Genomic DNA, 24,561 nt, shown 5'->3' on the forward strand with positions numbered 1-24,561 from the left:
GAAATAATCAATTTTTTCTGTTTTTTTCTTATTCTTCCTGTTAAAATGCATTTACAGTAAAGTGGCTCTTAGCAAAATGTACCCCCCAAAGAAAGCCTAATTGGTGGCAGGAAAAAACAAGATATAGATCAGTTCATTGTGATAAGTAGTGATAAAGTTATAGGCTAATGAATGGGAGGTGAACATTTCTCAAGTGAAAACGACGGACCGCGAATGGGTTAAAGGACACCCGAGGTGAAAATAAACTGATGATAAAAACAATTGTATCTATCCTCCTTCTCCTGAAAATGACTTTTTTAAAAAATTCCACAATTTATTTTATATTTAAATCTAGTTTTTTTTTACTATTTCATTGTCTCTGCTCAAAGACACCTTCATTGAAGTATGCCAGAGCTTAAATCTATGAATTATTGACCCTTTTTTATCTCTTTCCTGCTCACAGAAGCCATTTACTGACAGGAAAGTATTTTATAGCAGGAATTACTTATCAGTGAGGGTTATGCTATAGTCTGACCCAGTCCGACACGGTCCCGACCCAGATAGAAACTGTCACTTTCATACCTGATGTTAACTCTTTCAGGCAGAGAAAGAAAAAAAGGAACACAGCATAGTCATGTGCATGCTTGCCACTGTACATACAGTATATGTGTCTATCTCATCAGGTCACATGTCACCTCGGGTATCCTTTAATTCATTATGTATAGAGTTTAATTCTGCTTTAAACTTCACAAATCTAAACATGAAGACTAGAGTACAGAGACCTTTGAAATCACTCTGATGTTAATTTAATGACAGTTTGGCTACTGTACATCCATGTATCCAGTTTTAACTTGCTTTATGTTCAGGCAAGCCTCTGAAAAAAGGGTACTGTAGCCCAATGGTTCATAATCACTTAAAGTCAACCTCCGGACTAAACATCTACTCAGCAGAACTGAAAAGGCTTGGTGTTTCTTTAAAGCCCTGCCTTTTTTTCCCTGATGCTGTGCAGAGCATGATGGGATTTCCTATGTTGTTAATCACGTTGCCTAGCAACTGGGAGAGGTGCTTAGGACACAGGACAGTTGGAACTGTGTTTCATGCACCCTGTCACCTCCTTTCAACCAAAAAGATTGGCTGCCATCATGAAATCAAACATTTGCCTGTTCTTTTAAAACAGTGTGGGTAAGAGATTATATTACCTATCTATTTTAATTAACCTCCTTGCCGGTTATCCCGAGCTCAGCTTGGGGTAACCTGCGTAGGAGGATTTCTCAGGCCCCGCTGGGCCGATTTTCAAATTTTTTTTTTCCTGCACGCAGCTAGCACTTTGCTAGCTGCGTGCAGTTTCCGATCGTCGCCGCTCGCCACCGATTCGCCACTACCCGCCACGCCGCATTCTGAACGGGATTTCCTGCTTACTCTGATCGCCGAAGGCAGTCAGAATGGATAGGGGGATGCCACTTGTCAGCGGCTATCATGTAGCGAGCCCTGGGCTCGCTACATGATTTAAAAAAAAAAAAATAAAAAAAAAAGTGTTGCGCTGCCCCCTTGCCGCCAGAATTGTAATGGCAAGGGGGTTAACAGAACTCATGTAACTTAATGACAGTATGTTTGTTTAGGCTGGAGTTCCTCTTTAAGGTGAAAATCAAGAGAGTCTACAGGTATCCCCCAATGCCAAGAGCCTTCCCTTTAGCTATAAGCCCAGCTGGAAACTCCTTGGTGGATGCTATCGTAGTTCAAGACATGGGACATCTCCTGCTCATCTTCCTCATCTCCTCTCCATGGTACAGAACTACAGGCTGTTGAGTAGATATCCAAAGAAAGTAGTTGTATAACAAATATTCCTAAACCTTCAGCCAAAATGATTGGAAATGATTGTTCTGGGAAACATTTAGCCTAGGTGTACATAAAACTTATTGTCACTCTTTTTCTTTTTAGTCACCCTGTTAATGAGACAGGTAGTACAATAATTGCAATTTTCTCAAAGGAAACACAAACAGCAACACTACCTAACAATTTTTGTTTGTTGTTGTTGTTTTTGTGTTAGCTTATTGACACTTAAAAAAAAGTGTTATTTTTGGTTGTGTCCCTATTTAAAGAGACTTTACCTTCAGTTCTGTGCTCTGTGACCCAGACAGCAAAGATACTCTGATAAAGAATCCTAACTCCACCCCCCTCCATCCCCCCACCACTCTATTCTAAACTAAAGGAATAGCACTAACAGGATATAAGCCAGACGAAGGCTGCAAGGCCGAAAGCTTGCTTATTTTATTCATTTTTAGTTAGCCAATAAATGGTATCATCCTGATTTAAAACTTCTTGCTTAAACTAAAGGAACAAAAACAAAATCTGTCTGGAACCAACGGGAGGATGGAGGCACCCAAAAATGTCAAAATAATTAAAAATGGTTTAAAAAGGAGAGGTAGTAGTTGACTTACTTCTCCTGTAGACCATAATAGCCGAAATCAGCTTAAAGTGGACCCAAATTAAAAATACAAGATTTCAGAAATAAAATCTATTTTCTAAATTATAATAATAAATAGCAGCCTTTTTTTCAGCTGCATGATGACAAATATAAAATATTTTACATTTATTGGAGGAACCCCTCCCTTCCTTTCAAATTGCCGGGACAAAATCCAGCAAACTGGTGGAGTAGGTGGTGTCCAGCAATGGAGGAATTGCTAATGGCTGCCCCTAGTATAACCCTAGTTATGAAAAGAGAAGGGTGAAAGCATGCACTGAAATGATTATAGGTTTGAAGGAGTGTTTATTTATCTTTATATGTGTCAGAGTGGTGCAACTAAATATTTTTAATAAAAAAAAAAAGTTTGGTTTGGGTCCGATTTAATGGTAAATCAAATATTTTTTTGCACAAAATAAGCAGGAACGGACAATGCATTTTGCAGGTGTTTGTCACTTCATCAGGTTAGTAGTACTGCAAAGTGCTGTTTGCCTAAAGGAAATCTGTCTGAAGCACCTCAAACTCCTTAAAGTGAACCTCCGGACTAAAAATCTACTCCGCAGAACTGAAAAGGCTTGGTGTTTCTTTAACAGTTTCACAGCATCAGAACTTTGTTTTTCTTACCAAAGCATCATTTTTGGCTGCATTTTTAGCTAAGCCCACCCATCGAAGAAAAAAAAGCCCGGGCATTTTTTCCCTGATGCTGTGCAGAGCATGATGGGATTTCCTATTTTTTTTTATTCACGTTGCCTAGCAACTGGGAGAGGTGCTCAGGACACAGGACATTGGAACTGTGTCTCATGCTCCCTGTCACCTCCTTTCAACCAAAAAGATGGCTGCCATCATGAAATCAAACATTTGCCTGTTCTTCAAAAACAGTGTGGGTAAGAGATTATATTACCTATCTATTTTAAATAACATAACTAATGTAACTTAATGACAGTATGTTTGTTTAGTCTGAAATTCCTCTTTAAGCTACATGGTGCTGTTTGATACTATTGACCTGATAAAAATCTGTCTGGTGTTACTATTAAACATTTGGTTTCAGATTTATTTCTGTTTTAAATGAATTACATTTAATAAAAAAAAAAACTTTCGTAATGTTTTTCCCTTCTCAACAAGAACTTAACAATTAGTTCCAGATAAAACTTAGCTTTTAAATATTCATCAAATTAGAGCAGCCTCCTTTGACTCTATAAATTTTAATTGCGATAATACCGTGTGTGCATGATCAAAATTGACAGCAAAACCTCACCGGATCAATGATAGTGCAATACATGCTGAAACAAAGTAAGCGGAAGGTTTTTTTTTTAGCAATACACAAACAGATCAGAGAGCCCACAGGGCCAAAATAATAGACTCCAAAAATACTGCAGAAAATCGGTTCACTGGGAACAGAAATGCGGTAAAATCTGCTCACGCCGTCTTCTAGTAAGTCAGTGGAGGACATGAAAATAACTGAACTGCCACTAGAGTAGCTAATATATTGTCTGTAGAAATGCAAATTAGCATACAAATGAGCTGTCTTAGCAAAATTAAGTATCGAAATTATCGGAGTGTGGAGTTTTTGGCTTGGTTCACGTATGCAAAATTGTTTTACACGTCTCCAACTAAAAGTTAAAACAGTCAATGAGCGTAGGGGGAAACCTAATTTAGTCACTTTTGATAAAATGGATACCACCAGTGAATAAGGGTAATCAACCATCAACAATAATTATAAAAAAAAATACTCTAGGAGAATCCTTATGAAATCAATAAACATATTAAATATAGCCGCAGTCAGTGCAATTCCTGTAAGTCCTGTGAGGCCCAGAAGCACTTGGATCCTGAATCCTAATCAAAAACATAATCAGTAATGAGTTACAGTTTGCAGCCATGATTAATTCAAAATATGTAACTTTATTGCTATTCAACAAAACAAGTGAAAAAAAAAAGATCAAAAAGTTTTAGATTTATTTTTTTTTCATCTAAAGTCCAGGTGGCTAAGAAAAAAGCATATATATGAGCAAAATGCAAAAAAATAAGGCAACCCCACAAACTTCCTTTACTGAAAAAATACATTGTGTGTGTGTGTGTGTGTGTGTGTGTGTGTGTGTGTGTGTGTGTGTGTGTGTGTGTGTGTGTGTGTGTGTGTGTGTGTGTGTGTGTGTGTGTGTGTGTGTGTGTGTGTGTGTGTGTGTGTGTGTGTGTGTGTGTGTGTGTGTGTGTGTGTGTGTGTGTGTGTAAAACTATTTGCCCCCTTCCTGATTTCTTATTCTTTTGCATGTTTGTCACACTTAAATGTTTCTGCTCATCAAAAGCGTTAACTATTAGTCAAAGATAACATAATTGAACTTAAAATGCAGTTTTAAATGATGGTGTTTATTATTTAGTGAGGAAAAAAAACTCAAAACCTACATGGCCCTGTGTGAAAAAGTGATTGCCCCCCTTGTTAAAAAATAACTTAACTGTGGTTTATCACACCTGAGTTCAATTTCTGTAGTCACCCCCAGGCCTGATTACTGCCACACCTGTTTCAATCAAGAAATCACTTAAATAGGAGCTATCTGACACAGAGAAGTAGACCAAAAGCACCTCAAAAGCTAGACATCAAGCCAAGATCCAAAGAAATTCAGGAACAAATGAGAACAAAAGTACTGTAATTGAAATCTATCAGTCTGGTAAAGGTTATAAAGCCATTTCTAAAGCTTTGGGACTCCAGCGAACCACAGTGAGAGCCATTATCCACAAATGGCAAAAACATGGAACAGTGATGACCTTCCCAGGAGTGGCTGGCCGACCAAAATTACCCCAAGAGCGCAGAGAAAACTCATCTGAGAGGCCACAAAAGACCCCAGGACAACATCTAAAGAACTGCAGGCCTCACTTGCCTCAATTAAGGTCAGTGTTCACAACTCCACCATAAGAAAGAGACTTGGCAAAAACAGCCTGCATGGCAGATATCCAAGGCGCAATACACTTTTAAGCAAAAAGAACATTAAGGCTCGTCTCAATTTTGCTAAATAAACATCTCAATGATTGCCAAGACTTGTGGGAAAATACCTTGTGGACCGCCGAGACAAAAGTTGAACTTTTTGGAAGGTGCGTGTCCTGTTAAATCTGTTGTAGAAGTAACACAGCATTTCAGCAAAAGAACATCATACCAACAGTAAAATATGGTGGTGGTAGTGTGATGGTCTGGGGTTGTTTTGCTGCTTCGGGACCTGGAAGGCTTGCTGTGATAGATGGAACCATGAATTTTATATATATACACTGTATATCTCTTGACATAGTGGTTGTCACTCTTGTCTTTCAACACTAGTTCAAATTTTGCCCAGGACACCATCATCTGCATGGAATTTTCTCCCAATGTTTATGTGGGTTTTCTCTGGACACTCCAATTTCTTCCCACATTTCAAAAACCTGCTGATAAGCGAATCAGTTCCCCTTGAAATTGGTCTTAGACTATAATAGAACCACAACAGTATCCTTACTCTAGGTATTAGATTGGGAGCCCTACAGAGAGTCAATTCGTAACATGACAATGATTTTTGTAAAGCTCTGTGGGTGAGGTCATAAGAATGCAGTGGCCATTGACTCGCTGAGTTGTCCGGCCAAAAGAGGGGCACTGCGGGGGACTGAGGATCGCTCAGTGATGGCGTTAGCACAGGGCAGCTGCAGGGGGCTAGTGGAAGCCCCAGGTAAGTTACACTTGCTTTTTTATGTACTTTAGATTCCCATTAAGAAAAAATATCATGGAAGGGTTAGGAATGTAGGTAATTGTCTAAGAGCCCTCATTGACTAGTAATATATATATATATATATATATATATATATATATATATATATATATATATATATATATATATATATATATATATATATATATATATATATATATACATATATATATATATATACATATATATATATATATATATATATATATCTCAACAGCACCATGTCAATTCTTTTTTTTCTTTTTGTGCTTCACAGTCACATTTCCCAAAAATCACCTGGTTACTGCTTGTCATATAGACCAGACAAGACACAGGACATTTATATCGCGCTTTTCTCCTGGTGAACTCAAAGCACCACAGCTGCAGCCACTTCAGGATGTGCTCTATAGGCAGCAGCAGTGTTGCCCAAGATAAGTTGGTGGGTTATTTCTGGATATTCATGTTTGTGGTTTATGGTGTGTTTTTAATTATTCAGCAATATTTGCCTACATTGTATTATTTAAAGCATACTTCTGTACTTGTGGTTAAATTATTCTTTTTTTTAACGAAAAAATCTTGATTAAGCCTATGTCCTGTGTTCACCTAATTATATGTAAAATAAGACATATGTCTAAGTTACTTAATGTGTCTGGTATGGTATATACTGTATATATATATATATATATATATATATATATATATATATATATATATATATATATATATATATATATATATATATATATATATATATATAAGAATTTTGATGGGGCCATCAGCACTGGGCAGCTGTCCCTACCCTGTGGTATTTAAGTTACCTAGGCAATGGTACACTGCAAACAGTCTATGATTGTATGACTGAGATGAAGACAAAGGGTGGAAAAACACAAGAAACTAGTGACCCCATCAATTACCACTTGGGCCTCTTCCGCTTCAGGCCCCCATAGCAGTTGCTATGGCTATTGCTAATATATATATATATATATATATATGTAGTCTCCGACTTACGAATGACCCGCCGATACGAACGGCATGGATTCAGTGTTTCCATGGGAGCAAGCCAAAAAATATTCAAATTGGACTTGTCGTTTTTGAGAAAATTCATTTTAAAACATTCAAAGAAAAATGGCTTTTAAACTTGTATACACAGGCACAGAGGGCAGAGGTGACACAGAGGGGGACACTGGAGACACAGGGGGGCACAGAGGAGGTACAGGGGACAGAGATGGCACAGTGTTCCGATTTAAAAAAAGATTCAGGTTAAGAACAAACCTACAGTCCCTATCTCGTTTATATATATATATATATATATATATATACACACACACATATATTGATATGCGAAAGTTTGGGCAACCTTGTTAATTATCATGATTTCCTGTATAAATCGTTGATGGTATAATAATAAATAATGTCAGTTAAATATATCATATATGAGAGACACATAGTGTTATATGAGAAGTGAAATAAGTTTATTGGATTTACAGAAAGTGTGCTATAATAGTTTAAACAAAATTAGGCAGGTGCATATATTTGGGAACCATAAAAAAGAAATGAAATCAATATTTAGTAGATCCTCCTTTTGCAGAAATTGCAGCCTCTAAATGCTTCCTGTAGGTTCCAATGAGAGTCTGGATTCTCGTTGAAGGTATTTTGGACCATTCCTCTTTACAAAACATCTCTAGTTCATTCAGGTTTGATGGCTTCTGAGCATGGACAGCTCTCTTTAACTCACACCACAGATTTTCAATTATATTCAGGTCTGGGGACTGAGATGGCCATTCCAGAACATTGTACCATTTCTTTTTTATGGTGCCCAAATTTATGCATCTGCCTAATTTTGTTTAAACAATTATTGCACACTTTCTGTAAATCCAATAAATGTCATTTCACTTGTTAAATATCACTGTGTGTGTCTCCTATATGATATACAGTATTTAACCAAATTCTTGGTAAATAGAGGAGGTAGTGGTGGACTTACCTCCTCCAAGTAGACACACAACGACTGTAGTAAAGACAGTCAATATATTTTATTTATGAACTCCAAATATCCAACGCGTTTCACAGGTTTGATCCCGCTTCATCAGGCAATAACAACGGAGCAATACCATATGTGGTCAGTAGAAGAGCCAGGCACCTCTGTTGTTGTTATTGCCTAATGAAGCGGGATCAAACCTGCGAAACGCGTTGCATATTTGGAGTTCATAAATAAAATATATTGACTGTCTTTACTACAGTCATTGTGTGTCTACTTGGAGGGGGTAAGTCCGCCACTACCGCCTTTATTTACCAAGAATTTGGTTTTTAAGCTCATTTAGCTTCCTTTTATCCTTTTGGCGCCTCGGTTCTCCTGCATAATATTGAATCCACCCTGGGTGGAGGGTTGAACCTCATTTTTCTCATCTACAGAGAGCGACTTCTTATTCCTGAGTGGGGTCAGGAAAATCTCCCCACCTGCCTTTACAGTGGTTTCCTAATGGTAACCCTTGTTTGTGAGTATTAATATTTACTCAATTTAATAACCATTTACCAGTACATATTACACTATTGGGGCTCTTGGGGTTCCTTGTTTTTATGATATATTTAACAGACATTTTTTATTGTAACAACCAACGATTTATACAGGAAAATCATGACGATTAACAAGGTTGTCCAAACTTTCGTTTCCCACTGTACATATATATATATATATATATATATATATATATATATATATGTGTGTGTTCCCTTTAAAGACTTTAGATTTGTTAAAACAAATATATTTCTATTTTTTTTTTCAATTTTGTATAACAGACAACAGAGTTTCCCCCAAAAAACACAAACAAAAAAAAACAAAACTTGAGTCTGGTGTTTATTTGTGTTCATCGATATATGGATATATTAAAATTCAGACCATATCCAGAATCAGGAATATATATAAAAAAGAAAGTTGCAGATTCACAACAAATCACAACCTAAATATAATGTCTATGGACTCTGCAAATGCAACCCCTTGTATGTCCCATGGCTTAATTTGAAAAGTGGGCGCCCTAGGCAACATAGTTCTCTAGTTAGACTTCATGTCCTACCTAATCCTCTCATTGTTTTTGTATTTGTGTTAGTATTGAAAAGAGAGGATCATTCTACTGTTTGCCTAAGGCGACTGGAACAACTGGGACAACCATGCACTCTTCCTTTTCTGTAGCAGGAAAATCATCAGAGTATCTTCTGCAAGAGAGTTTGGTGTCTGCTGGCAAATTAAACCGAATGATAAAAAGTGAGTTTCCCGAAACGGAGGCAGCAGGAGATTACAAGGTAAATGAAAAAATGTATAGAACTTCTACAAGTGTGATGCGTGCCTGAAAGAGGTGGATTTGTTTAAGAAGGTTTTATATTGCACTAATGGTTGCAAGCAATTCTTTTCTGGATGGCTCCGTATTTGAAAGTCTACAAAAATCCATCATTCATACTGTAACACTACTGGCGGACATCAGATAAAAGTTGCTCAAGCCGGCCATTTATGATCAAATTGCCCAATTATCTCATGTCTGTATAGACATCCCTTGAGTTCTTAGACTGACATTACTTCTGGAAAAAGCAATTGGGAAGTTGAATTTTGTCTGCCAATTGCGGTTATCTTCTCAGAGGCTGCCTGAGGCCAGGGTTGTCTCCTAGCTCATCCTGCTTCTTCTATCGTAGTAATGAATGAGCACATGTGGGTGAGTGGCGCATTATCGTTCATAGCTCAGATGTTGACAGTTATTATAGTGGCTACACACGAGGCAATTTTTAAGGTAATACCAGTCATTTTCAATCAAATCAACTGAGACTGAGACCAATCACATGGACATCATACAGAGTGATGCAGAAATCTGTGAATTCAAGCAATTAATTGAAAACGTTCTTTGTATTTTCTTCCAACATAAGGCTGTCAACACGTTAGATTTTCAGCTGAAGTGGAACATAACTCAAAACTTCCTCTCTGCTCTAAAAGATTAGTCCCAAAAGGTTACATTTTATCTGGAAAAAAATCTTCATTACAATTTGTGGAAATCCTACAAACCTGAAGTTTTAATTGCTCTCACTTTTGCAGAAATCACTGAAAGGGTTAAGCCTTAGTGTTTACTATATGGAGAGCTGCCTAGACAGAGCTCTCTAGCAGTCAATTCACAGTTGCTTATAATAACTAAATAGACATGTTGATCTGCCTAAACAAACACAGAACACAGAGAAGTGAATTTATTCAGCAACTAGATGTGGAATAAAGACTTTTTATTGTGTGTTGTACAAGAGTTCAGGCCCGCTTTAAAGTGCATGATGAAAACTGTAAAATGTTAAATACATATCTATACATACATACTGTATGTTCCAACATAAAATGCACATTCAATTATTTTATTTTTATGTAGCTATCACTTACAATTTTTTTTACAGTTTTAGTCTGATGGTTCTTATTTATTATTCTTTTAAAAGCACTCCCTGGCAAGGATCTCTGTAAAGATGTCAGACACACAGCCTACATGCTCACAGGGCTGGGTTTCTGGAAAGGCCACAAAGGCCCGGGCTTTGGGAGGCAGTTGGATGAGGGGCGGCTGGACATGGAAGAAGGGTTGCTACAAATGGAATCCAGAGGTTGCAAATAAGGAGCAACAAATAGAAGTAGTGAGCTGCAGCCCAATGGATTTGTTAATAATAAAAGGGGGCTGCTGTACATGAATAGTACACATGGAAGATGAGTCTGCACAGGGAATAGTAGGGGCTGATGTACATGCAAGGGGAGCTGAAATAAAGTTGGCCTATTGGCACAAAAAGTATATTCTCTTGGACAAACATAGATCCTATCTAGTTACCATTCCTGTATGCAAATTCTACATATGTACATGCACACGTGACCGCTGGTAATGCTCGTGCTTGCACCCATTCAGAAGAACCATCAAAGTAGGTATAAACCTGGTAGCAGGGCCAGTCCGCCCATGAGGTGGGGTGAAACAAATGCCTCAGGCTGCACTTCCGGGGGGCGGCACCCGCCTGTGAGTGGGGGGGGGGCGGCACCCGCCTGTGTGTGGGGGTCCGCCGAGCTGGAGGGGGTAGCGGGCATGTAGGGGGTATTGGGCACAGCGGCGGGGAGAGGGGTCAGACCCCTCTCCCTTGCTTAAGTCCCCCAATCTGCGCTTCCCCTCCAGCTTTAAAAAGTTAAGTAGCAGTCGCTACTAGTAAGAGGCAGCGAGCGGGGATGACTCACCTCTTCCGCGTTCCAGCGTGCATTCCACTGTCGTCACTTCCTGCAATGCCGCCCACTGTATTGTAAGTGGACGGCATTGCAGGAAGTGACGACAGTGGAACGAAGGCTGGAACGTGGAAGAGGTGAGTCATCCCCGCCCGCTGCCTTATCTGCCTAACTTTTTAAAGCTGGAGGGGGAGAGCAGATCGGGGGACCCAGACGGTCCCCGCCACTGTGCCCAATACCTCCATCAGCTCGGCGGCCCCCCACCCACGGCATGAGGGGGGCGGCGATTTCTTCCAAGTTTGCCTCAGGCGGCAAAAAGTCTAGGGCCGGCCCTGCCTGGTAGGGAGGAGGCACGCCAAAAGTAAACGTAATGTGTATATATATATATATATATATATATATATATATATACATATATATATATATATATATATATATATATATATATATATATATATATATATATATATATATATAGTTAAAATGGCTTACCTCTATAAGGAATGGGGTAAACCAATTTAATAATGAAACTTTTATTCAGAATCCAACATTTGATAGATAACTCCTCAGATCAATTTACAAAAATGTCTTAAAATCATTGTTTTTCCAACAGGGAGCGCCCATATGTCTGAGTATTATTGTTGTTTCTTTTTATTTGGGAGAGCAGAGATCTGCTTTATATAATACACTAAAATGTAGACATGGGGGGGGGGGGGGGGGGTAGAAGACAATGGAGTGAAAAACACAGACCTATAAAAAAACACTGTCTTTTTTTATGTGTACAAGGGACAGAACTGGATGAAACAAAGACAAAGTAACAAAGCCACTATCTATAAAATTGCTCACAGACATACTTGAGAATCAGAATGCAACGTCTCCGAGCCTTCCGTATAACAAGTGTCCTTGTAGACACATCTAGAGCCAGTGCGCAGTTATTTTTGGAATACTGTGCCCATTTCACCCACCAGAGTCACATTGAGACAATACCCTTGTTATAAAATAATGGATTCCACTGACAGTCTCTATATAAATAGGTGCATAATTTACATCTTCCTGCATGATTCATCTTCTTCAGAGCAAGGCATGGGAAGAGGAACTTTAAACCTGAACATTTATAACATTTTTACCCAGGAGCGTACACAAGGGATATATCTAAACATTGCCATCAATATTGTAGAGTGGATTTATGTTAAACGGACATACGAAAAGTACATTATGCAGTCTTTAAATTAGTTTTGTTTTCATTATTATCTTCACGGATCTATCTATCTATCTATCTATCTGCTAGATTCATTAAAGGACAACTGTAGCGAGAGGTATATGGAGGCTGCCATATTTATTTCCCATTAAACAATACTACATAGTTACATAGTTACATAGTTACATAGTTACTTTGGTTGAAAAAAGACATACGTCCATCGAGTTCAACCAGTACAAAGTACAACTCCAGCCTGCTCCCTCACATATCCCTGTTGATCCAGAGGAAGGCGAAAAAACCCTTACAAGGTAAAAATTCCTTCCCGACTCCAGATGGCAATCAGATAAAATCCCTGGATCAACATCATTGGCATTACCTAGTAATTGTAGCCATGGATGTCATTCAACGCAAGGAAAGCATCTAAGCCCCCTTTAAATGCAGGTATAGAGTTTGCCATAACGACTTCCTGTGGCAATGCATTCCACATCTTAATCACTCTTACTGTAAAGAACCCTTTCCTAAATAAATGGCTAAAACGTTTTTCCTCCATGCGCAGATCATGTCCTCTAGTCCTTTGAGAAGGCCTAGGGACAAAAAGCTCATCCGCCAAGCTATTATATTGCCCTCTGATGTATTTATACATGTTAATTAGATCTCCTCTAAGGCGTCTTTTCTCTAGACTAAATAAACCCAGTTTATCTAACCTTTCTTGGTAAGTGAGACCTTCCATCCCACGTATCAATTTTGTTGCTCGTCTCTGCACCTGCTCTAGAACTGCAATATCTTTTTTGTAATGTGGTGCCCAGAACTGAATTCCATATTCCAGATGTGGCCTTACTAGAGAGTTAAACAGGGGCAATATTATGCTAGCATCTCGAGTTTTTATTTCCCTTTTAATGCATCCCAAAATTTTGTTAGCTTTAGCTGCAGCGGCTTGGCATTGAGTACGATTATTTAACTTGTTGTCGATGAGTACTCCTAAGTCCTTCTCCAAGTTTGATGTCCCCAACTGTATCCCATTTATTTTGTATGGTGTTAGACCATTGGTACGACCAAAATGCATGACTTTACATTTGTCAACATTGAATTTCATCTGCCATGTATGTGCCCATATAGCCATCCTATCCAGATCCTGTTGCAATATAACACTATCTTCCTTAGAGTTGATGATTCTGCACAATTTTGTATCATCTGCAAAAATAGCAACATTGCTCACTACTGTATCCACTAGGTCATTAATAAATAAATTGAAGAGCACTGGACCCAGTACAGACCCCTGTGGGACCCCACTGCTAACAGTCTCCCATTTTGAGTATGATCCATTGACCACAACTCTTTGTTTTCTGTCCATTAGCCAGTTCCCTATCCAAGCACACAGACTCTTCCCCAGTCCTTGCATCCTCATCTTTTGCACCAGACTTTTGTGGGGAACAGTGTCGAAGGCCTTAGCAAAGTCTAAGTATATCACATCTACAGCATTCCCAATATCCATATTAGCATTCACTACCTCATAAAAGCTGAGCATGTTAGTCAAACAGGACCTGTCTTTAGTAAACCCATGTTGATGCTGAGAAATAAGATTATTTTCTACTATGAAGTCATGTATAGTATCTCTTAGTAACCCCTCAAATAGTTTGCATACAACTGATGTTAAGCTTACAGGTCTATAATTTCCTGGATCTGATTTTTTGCCCTTCTTAAATAATGGGAAAACGTGGGCTGTACGCCAATCCACTGGGACTCTGCCAGTTGCAAGAGAGTCACAAAAGATAAGATAAAGGGGTTTATCTATAACTGAACTTAATTCCCTTAGGACCCGAGGATGCATGCCATCCGGGCCAGGTGCCTTGTCTATTTTTAATTTATTTAGTCTTGCCTTTACTTCTTCCTGCGTTAAGTATTTAATATTACAGTTAGAAGATTGAGACTCTTCCGCCTCTGTAATTTGCAACAGTGCTGTTTCCTTTGTAAAGACAGAAGCAAATAAAGCATTTAATAACTCTGCCTTACCTTGGTCATCCACCATTGAGTTTCCACCTTCATCCTTTAGGAGTCCTATACAGTCAACCTTTCTTTTTTTAGAGTTGATGTACTTGTAAAACTTTTTTGGGTTAGATTTGATATCCCTAGCGATTTGATTTTCAGCTTCGATCTTTGCTAGCCTAATTTCTTTTTTACAATTTTTATTGCACTCCTTGTAATTGCTGAGTGCAGCCTCGGACCCCTCCTGTTTTAGGACCTTATAGGCATTCTTTTTCCTCTTCATTTTATCTCTAACCTTTCTATTCATCCATAGAGGCCTTTTTTTATTCCTAGACATTTTGTTTCCATATGGGATATACATACTACAATATTGATTGAGAATACGTTTAAAAGCTTGCCATTTCCCTTCAGTGTCCTCCCCTTGTAGTACATTATCCCAGTTCACCAAACTTAGTGCCTGCCTAATTTGATTGAACTTTGCTTTTCTAAAATTCATAGTTTTAGTGGTCCCGCTGCCCCGTGGCCTATCAGTCACCAGATCAAACGTTATCATGTTGTGATCACTATTTCCCAAATGTTCTTGAACCTGCACATTTGATACATTATCTGGTCTATTAGAAATGATCAGATCCAGTAACGCATTCCCCCTAGTTGGTTCCGTTACCATTTGAGTCAAGTAATTGTCCTGTAGTGCTGCCAGAAATCTGCTGCTTTTACCAGAATGGGTAGCCTCAATACCCCAGTCAATGTCTGGAAAGTTGAAGTCGCCCATAACTATGACCTCATTTTTACTTGCCGCTTTTTCAATTTGCTGTAGTAATTGCAGTTCTGCAGCTTCATTAATATGAGGTGGTCTGTAGCATACCCCAATAAGCAATTGGCAACTTTTATTTCCACCATGAATATTTACCCAAACGGACTCCACATCTTCGCAATCTTCCTCCATCTCATCGTTGAGGACAGCTGTAAAAGAATTCTTAACAAAGAGACAAACTAGTTGCTTGGCAGACCTGCTGATCTATTTAGCCCAACAAGCATGAAGCTAATCTTGTCAGATCTGACAATAAGGTCAGAAACCCCTGATCTGTTGCATGCTTGTTCAGGGTCTACGGCTAAAAGTATTAGGCCCGGTTCACATTAGCGGTGGCCGTCCGGAATCGCCGTGCCGGACCGCTTGCAGAACGGACGGAACGGACGCACGGCAATAGCAATGAAAGCCTATGCGTCCGTTCACATGCGTCCGTTCTGCCGGACCGGAGCCGGACCGGATCCGGACTCCGGCGTCCGTTCCAACATGCGCTATTTTTTGGTCCGGCTCCTCCGGCAGCCGTATCCGGAGCGGAGCCGGACTGCACCATCCGGCCAATACAAAGCAATGAGAGCCGGAGAGCGCACAACACACTGGCTACAAAAACCGGACGTTCTACCCCACTTCCTATGCATTTTGGATGGGGACCACATGGGCCAAGCGTTCAAAGAGTGGGGCAGCAGCGATTTCATGCTGGAGCTCGTTTTGGCAGCAACATGTCTGATGTCTGATAACGAGGAGGCGAACAACAGGAAGGAGAGAATTCCCAGGTTTACGAGTAAAAAATGCCTGGATCCATGGTCCCAACTGCAGTCTCTGTATCCACGGATGGTCTCCACACGTCCACCTGTCTCCAACAATGACCCCAGACCCTTCTGCTGACCTCCCAGACCCCAGGTATTTACAGGATGGTATCTCCTTAAGAAACCGGATCCGGACCGCAACCGTGTTCACACCGCACGGAAACCGGATGCAAACGGACCGGATCCGGACCGGATCCGGATAGGAACCGTACGGATCAGGTCCGGTCCGGCTCCGGTGCGGTCCGGACATCCGGTGCGGTTTTGACAAAACCGCAAGTGTGAACGGGGCCTTAGAGGCAGAGGATCAGCAGGATAGCCAGGCAACTAGTATTGCTTAAAAGGAAAAAAAAAATATTGCAGCTTCCATAGCCCTCTCACTACAGTTCTCCTTTAATGTTAGCGCACTGAAGCAGCTCGAGTTAAATGAGCTTTACGCGCCTTAATTATATCACCGCAAGTTAGCAACGGCCGCTCCTTGTGAAGTCCCACTCCATAGTGACGTATCATTATCCCGCGATACTTCACTAGCCTAGCCGTTACTATCGCACAGAACTTCACAAGGAGCAGCCGTTGCTAAGGAGTGCAAGCTTCGCTGCCTGTAGCGCTCACAGCATGCCCGCTCTGTAAATAAAGGTGGCCATACACTTATATATTTACAGCAGATTCGACCATCAGATAGATTTCTGGCAGATGCCTGTTAAGTCCAATCTGACAGGAATCTATATGATGTGTGCCACACACTAGGAACAGATTTCCAATACATTTCAGAATTAAATCTGAAAATCGATCTAAATGCATAATAGAACCATCAGATCCAATGCAACTCTATAGGCCATTGATCTGCTGCCAGCAGCAGATCGACCTAGGTCTTCCATCCTGTCAGATAGATCAAATCGATCGAAATCAATCGAAATCGGCTGCAAATCGATCAATCGAAGGCTGAAATCGACCAGTGTACGGGCTCCTTAACTCTGCTGATATTATTAGGATGGGTAAGCTCATTTAACTCACACTGCTTCAGCGTGCTAACAATGAAACAAGCTGTAGCTGACTGTCTGTCTATCTATTCATCCATCTACTTTTCCGTCTGTCTATCTAGAGCAGCTGAAAGCTGCCTTAGATATCCATGCAAACACCTCCTGATGTCTGAATGTGTAATTTTACTGAGGGAAAAAGCACTCTACACATGCATAGTAATAATAATAATAATATGATGAAGTGCTGACATTTTCCACAGAGCTTTACAGAGTAGTTTATGTCACTAACTGTCCCTTGAAGATCACATAGTTATCGAGGTTGAAAAAAAAGACATGTGTCCATCAAGTTCAACCTCACCAAAAGCACTTCCCTGACTGGATAAAGGTATCATCACCCCACATCTAGCAGTCACAGCAATGGATGCCCTTCAATGTTAAGAAAACACACAAACCCTTATTAACCAATTAGTGGCTTCAAAGGAATTATCGTGTTTGAGATGTGTGCACTGCTTTAGACCTCAGCCAGCAGAAATCGTCACGCTGTAATTTTTTGGAATGAATTAGATGTCCTTCTGGTAGCAGAACATATAGAAACTGAAAGCAGAAGTCTTCTGTTATTGTCTGACACTGCCCCCTAGTGACAAGTGGTCATAAATACACATGACAGCAGGACTAATTAGTAGCAAGAAAATGTAACAAATAAGAAATACAAATATGGGCTAAAATAAATTGGCCTGGAGCACCTGCAAGCCTCTAAATAAGATGGCTGCTAAAGGGTTAAATGCAACCACAGAATTTGCCATAACTACTTCCTGTGGTAAGATATTACACATCTGGACTACTCTCACAATCTAATATCCCTACCTTAGTCTAGAGCCAATTCACTATGAAATATTTGCTATAAACATATTAAAGTGCTTAAAGGGACTCCGAGAAGTGCAGAAACTATGGAAAGATGCATATCATTTTAAAGCTCCCTTTCTTCTCTTTCCAATGATATATAAACCGCCGCCCTACGCCTTTTTGTTTTCGCTATTTTCGCAATTGAAATTGCCACAACCGTGATTTCAATTGCGAAAATAGAGAAAACTAAAAGGCGTAGGGTGACGATTTAGGTGTTGCCAGAAAGAGGAGAAAGCGAGCTTTAAAATGATATCCATCTTTCCATAGTTACTTGTATTATACAGGACAACACTTTCCCCAGTGTCAGCAGCTCCATTCAGCAGAATGGAGCTGCTGACTTTAGGAAAAAGTCGCCCTGTGTAATACAAGTAACTATGGAAAGATGGATATCATTTTAAAGCTCGCTTTCTCCTCTTTCTGGCGACACCTAAATCGTCGCCCTACGCCTTTTAGTTTTCTTTATTTTCGCGATTGAAATCGCGGCCACGGCAAATTTAATCATGAAAACAGCAAAAACTAAAAGGCGTAGGGCGGCGGTTTATATATCATTGGAAAGAGGAGAAAGAGAGCTTTAAAATGATATGCATCTTTCCATAGTTTCTGCACTGCTCGGAGTCCCTTTAACAAGTTAGGATGTAAGTTAATATTATTAAAATTATTGTTCCATTTCATTGTGGAGTGCAATGTTTGGGGTACCTGTGACCTACAAGCTGCTCACAGAGTACGTAACAATTCAGTTTCCCCTTCCCCAACATAGGAATACAACCTTCTTCCTGTTACAAATCAATCATACGCTAAATTCTCGGCAAAAGGTCTAGTAATGGCATCATAGAATTGCTTCCCACAAAGGTTCTAATGTCTTCTGGAGATGGCCCTGTATACCATCACAGCTAACTGAGCTTTCATTGTGTTCTGCGAGGAGAACATGCCCTATGTGTCACTATTACCTCTCTCTTAGTTGTTTCGAGGAGCTAGCTTCTGGTACAGCCACCATCCTCTCCTGTTTTTTACTATGAGAAAGGTTGTAGCTTCAGGAAGGTTTGGGCATATTGAGGTGCAAGAGATTGTGGGACAGTGTGTGGCCAGCCTACGACTTGGCCTTTCTCCCTGTTATTAGGGGGAAAAGAGAGGTAGCACATGAGTCGGGGGAAGGGGTGTATCTAACATGCAGCTAGGAAGGACTAGCATAGTCTGCATGGTGATGGTAAGGTGAGGTCACATGACACCCAATGGTGAGGACCTCTTAAGTAGCCTCTTAGGTAAGAAGTTGCAATAGGGTGGTTCCTAATTACCTAAATTCCTTTTGTTTGGGACATGGGACATGCAAAAAAATCCCAACAATTCCTAGAATTGGGTATTCTGTTTCTATCTATTTTAAATACCTGTATGTTTGCGTGCTGGCCATTACTTTGCATATGCTATCCGATATCCAGCAAATTATTTATCCATCATTTATATAATATAAGATATCTTGCACTCTCTATCCCATCTCTCTCTGTCTCTCTCTCGGGTCCTTATGCTATGCAGAGAGAATAATTAGTTTTGCCTGTTTTTACTTTCAGTGCCCAATCTGGAATATTCAAGATACTTTAAGTGAACCTCCGGGCTAAAAATCGACTCAGCAGCACTGAAAAGGCCTGTTGTTTCTTTAACGGTTTCACAGCATCAGAACTTTGTTTCTCTTATACAAGCCTCATTTTTAGCTGCACAGAAGAAAATGGCCTGGGCTTTTTTCCCCTTATGCTGTGCAAAGCATGATGGGATTTCTGATGTTGCTCTTGTTCTGCTGTTTTGGTGCAAATTTTTTTTTTTTACATTTTGAATTTGACATTTAAAGCCTAGGGTGCGCAGCTGGGAGGGGTGATCAGGACATAGGACAGTTGGAACTGTGTCTCAAGATCCTTGTCACCTCCTTTCAACCAAAAAGATGGCTGCCCCCATGGCAAAGATGGCATCCCCCATGAATCACAAACATTTGCCTGTTCTTTTAAAACAGCGTGGGTAAAAAATTATACTACCCATCTATTCTAATTAACATAACTAAGTTAACTTAATGACAGTATGTTTGTTTAGGCTGAAGTTCCCCTTTAAGAAATAAAATTGAGAAAAACAAACATAGTTACTTAAAAAAGAGTGTACCCAATTTAACAAAAAAAAATAATCTCCATAATAAAGCATAGTCCCGGTTTCTCTATAGTGAAGTATACCATCATGTTTTCTTATACAGAGAGAGATTCTGAACACAGCAACAAATACGGAAGCAGTTGATAACAATCACATTAGCAGCATCTTCAGAATTCCACTTAGCCAGCTCAAGTCTCCGAGACCTTACAAGTTTGCGGGTCCACCTCTAATTCAATAAATATGCACGTAACTGACTGATTGGAGGCTGCCCACCCAATGAGATTTCATACAAGATTACATGCAGCCCAATAAAGTCACCTTGCGCCAAACTTCCAACTGTGCAATAAATCACTTTGTCAACGTGAGAGTATTGCTTTCATGTGTCTCTTTTTCAACCTTGAAGTATTTGCAGCCATTAAATATTAAGTAACAGCATTTTGTTAGTATTCCGATTTGACACAAGGCTGCCACCACTTAGTAAACAGGAACACTGAGTTGTCTACTTTTCAAACCTGACCTGAAGATCATCAAACAGCAACCAGGCAAACACATTTAAGGAAAATAAACTCCTTCTCTAAAGAGAAGATATCATTATCTACTGTGGTATTAGTTAAAGAAAATCACCGGTCAGCCAGAAGTGTAACTACTGGCTGAGAATAACTTGGCAATGATAAATCACATAGCAAATGTTATCCTGAATATCTAAAGAAAAGTTCAAGAAAATACGTTTCCAAATTTCCTACAGGCGGAAACTGTAAAATGACATTGTAAACATTTATGACAAATCTCATCCAGAATAAACAATGAGACATGAGACTGACTGTGATTGCCTGGAGCAGTTCATTTAAAGCGGACCTGAACTCAGAACTTATAATAATAAAACTTTCAAAGAAAAAAAAATCTTTTTTACAGCGGATGCAAATAAATCTGCAGTGTGTCTACTTCCTGCTTTCATGGAAGCAGACATATTAACATCCTGTGTTAACAAATTAGCTGTTCTGCCATGGCAGAGGAGATCCCTGAGCTGACACAGCAGAGAGATTAATTACAGTGGTGATTAGTCACAGATGAGGGGAAATTAGACAGGCTAAACTCTCTAAATACATAAAGGATGCATTTCTCTGTTTTCTTTCTGTTCTGTGCAAGCGTTCAGGTCCACTTTAAGTGCCAATGTTTTTGGCACTACCATAGAGCCAATACAAGTTAGCACCAAGCATGATTTAGTGATAAACACTTTGCTATTATATAGCCAACCACTGTTTGTTTTTTTCAGCTACAATGTATAAAATTCCGTTATTGAAAGGGCACTATTGCAAAGTTAAGAGGTTTTTAGCTTATTAACCTCTCTGGCGTTAAGCCCGACACAGTGTCAGGCTAGCCACCGCAGGGGATCGCATCGCCCCGGGAGGATTTTTTTAAAATAAAATGTGTTACATTTTGTTAAACTAGCACTTGGATAGCTAACTATGCTGCCCAAGTCGCTCTGGTCCCCTCCGATCGCCCCCCGATCACCTCCGGTATACATACCCACCAGGGATCCCGCAATGGCGAAGCCTCCCAATCAGCACCCGACTTCGCTATGGGGAGGATCGGAACTGTGCATGATGTCATGACGTCGATGACGTCATGACATCATGTCCGATCGTCGCCATAGCGACGAGTGATGCTAATTGAAAAGCTGCGGCTCTCGCGGGATCACGGATGGGTGAGTGTTGCCGGCGGTGATCAAGGGGGTCGGAGAGGTGCCGGGGGACTTGGGCAGCATAGTTAGCTAGCCTAGTGCTAGCTAACATTAAAAAACCCCATTTAATTAAAAAAATCCGCGTATCGCCAGGGAGGTTAAATAAATCATATGTGTAAGAGGTCCAAGTGTTGAAAATGAAACGAAAATGGCAAGCAAAAATGGTACTATTCCGTTAGCCGGACGCAACTGAGCTAAGTAATGTACCGATTCATGTTTTTACTGGCCATCTCGATGCGGCCAAATGTATCAAAAGTGAGTTAATTTAATTAAATTAAGCCAGCGGCAATGCAACAGATGAAGCCGCCGACTTCGGCTCTCTCTCCTCCCCCTGCCTCTTTCCTATACAATACTGGCAGCCCCCAGAGTCGTTCGTCGTGGCAGGGAATCCTGCTGTTTGTTCTGGCAGAGCGGGTGCTGGCAGAAGCAATGTCTGCAGCCTCCCTGCTCTGCTTGTTTCTTGCGACGAACGACTCTCTGAGACACGCGTGTCCCCTGGCTGCCAGTGTTCTCTTGGAGAGAGGCAGGGGGAGGAGAGGAGGCGGAGCTGAAGACGGCGGCTTCATCTGTCACATTGCCGCCGGCTTAATTTAATTAAATTAACTCACTTTTGATACATTTGGCCGCAGCTAGATGGCCAGTAAAAACATGAATCGGTACATTACTTAGCTAAGTAGCGCCCGGCTAATGGAATAGTACTGCGACAATTAAAAAGGAGAGTCACATTACCCACAACTGCAGTGGGCAACACATTGACACAGTAGTTACTGACGGAGCAGCAGGGCAGCTCAATCACCTGTGGGGGGATAGCTAGAGCAGTTGCCATTCTGTTCTTGATTTTTTCTCCCTGTGGGGATGAGGTAGGAACCTAAGTACGTTCCTACCTTGCACAGCTCTTAGTTCACAATAGTGCCCCTTTAAATAGCTATATATATTAAACACTGTCACTTAGCAGTAGGTTTTAACAAAATGCTTGGACTTAGCTTCACCCATTTGAAAAGCTCTTGCTCATGCCAGCTGGATAGCGTACTGGTTAAGTCTCACAACTTTGATGCAGGATTGATTGGAGCCTTCGACCAGGTTTTGAGTCCCATCTCAAGCCAGTATGTAAAACAGTAAGAAGCCTTTAGGAAACTCGTCTAATCAAACAATCCAGCTGTGAGCCGGACAGACCATTATTAGGTGATCTATAAAATGCTAATACCGCTGGCTAGTGTTGGTGTAGGAATTTGGCATAATGCATTTCGTGAGCATATTAAAAAAAAAATGAACTTTATCAGGCCAAAAAACAGTGGCAGTCTAAAGTTAAAACCTGGCATTGGGCACCTCCTCCTGACCCTGTCCGCTTGTTTGGAATACTCATGACTGCCACTGTTCAGCACCGGAGTTCCAAATCGGCTATGTCAAATTCAGTTAACAAAACTACTTCTGGGTTCATGCAAATGCAATGCAAATTTTATGCAACTTGGAATTGGGTCTATCAAATGCACTTATGCCCAATTTCAATCTGCAAATTTAATCCATACTACAAGCCAGCATTAGCCTCTAATCAATCATCTCTATTTGTAAGCGTGGAGAGATGGTAAAGGTTTCCCCAATTCCACCACACCCATCCCAGATGTTTCCACCAACTGTAGCAGGGAAAGGAATCTCACTCTACATGGTGATTTTTGTTTTATAATTCCACTATGCAGCCAGAGGATCAAGAAACAAACATGACCACCTCTCTTGAATATGAAGAAGAAAAATGTTAACATGATCTGACCCAGGAAGTGTGTCAAAGATCTCACTCTCAAAATATATGAAGATGACTCACTTCAAGGATAATCCCACCAGATTGTATCTCTCTTTCACCCAATGTGAAGAGGGAAGTATCTGTCCTGTTTTTCAATGTTTTTTATAGACCTCAGAAGATATCTGCATACCATGACCACTTCTAACAGCTGGAAGTACTCAGTACCACCACTTACGATTGTCCTGCATCACATGGCCTTCTGCTAAATAGTCGACAGGAGGATCATATAGTAGAGCGGGTTATGCCATGGATGGCCAACTACTTAAATATTAACTAGATGATATATAACACCAAAAGATACCAGAAAAAAAAACAAGGTGTAAAATAAATAGTGATTGTATCGAGGTTATCAAAGTTAACTGAATTTAGGCAAGTTTCCACAATAACTCATCAACTCCAACCACCGATGTTCACTTTCTGAAAGTATTCCAAGCAATTATGAAAATCTTTTGTTGCGTTACTCACCAGCCCTGCACAAGCTCATGAGATATTCAGGAATGACATTTGTACAGCAGTTTACTCACCTAGAGGAAAACAGAAACACAGGCAAGGCATTAGATGCTGTGACAATATTGCTCACTTTGAACTGATGAAATATTAAACACAATATATACATTACTTATGAGAGAATAAAAATCTGAAGGTGACTTTCGTGTTGCATTTAAACTGTACAATGTATTCTATTACAAGGAACTAGTACGACTTTGTCTCCTTGCGCTATCAGAATAGGTCATCTTAGTAATATTATTGACTCATTATTCTTGCCAATACATTTTGTAATTAATGGATGGTAAGTTTTTACATGTTAGCTGCAGCCCTTGTCAACTTGAATTGTTTTGTTTGTAAGCAGCATTAGTTAAAGGGGCACTGTGGCTTCACACCCAT

The 24,561-nt window shown here is 40.1% G+C and overlaps 1 long non-coding RNA gene across 4 annotated transcripts in view; it reads left to right on the forward strand.

Annotated features, from left to right (window-relative positions):
* Positions 1-20,781, forward strand: part of LOC137544998 (uncharacterized) — a 78,703-nt gene extending 57,922 nt beyond the window's left edge. Inside the window, exons 1-4 of one of the 4 annotated variants that reach the window (XR_011025958.1) lie at positions 1,053-1,161; positions 6,416-6,577; positions 9,240-9,432; positions 19,579-20,781. This is a non-coding gene — a long non-coding RNA (uncharacterized lncRNA). Of the gene's footprint in view, positions 1-1,052; positions 1,162-1,607; positions 1,764-6,415; positions 6,578-9,239; positions 9,433-19,578 lie in introns of those variants that run through there. The other 3 variants (XR_011025961.1, XR_011025960.1, XR_011025959.1) reach the window with 3 other exon arrangements.
* The last annotated feature ends 3,780 nt before the right edge of the window (positions 20,782-24,561 follow it).

Source organism: Hyperolius riggenbachi, chromosome 2, assembly GCF_040937935.1.
Source record: "Hyperolius riggenbachi isolate aHypRig1 chromosome 2, aHypRig1.pri, whole genome shotgun sequence".
NCBI classification, from domain to species: Eukaryota; Metazoa; Chordata; class Amphibia; order Anura; family Hyperoliidae; genus Hyperolius; species Hyperolius riggenbachi.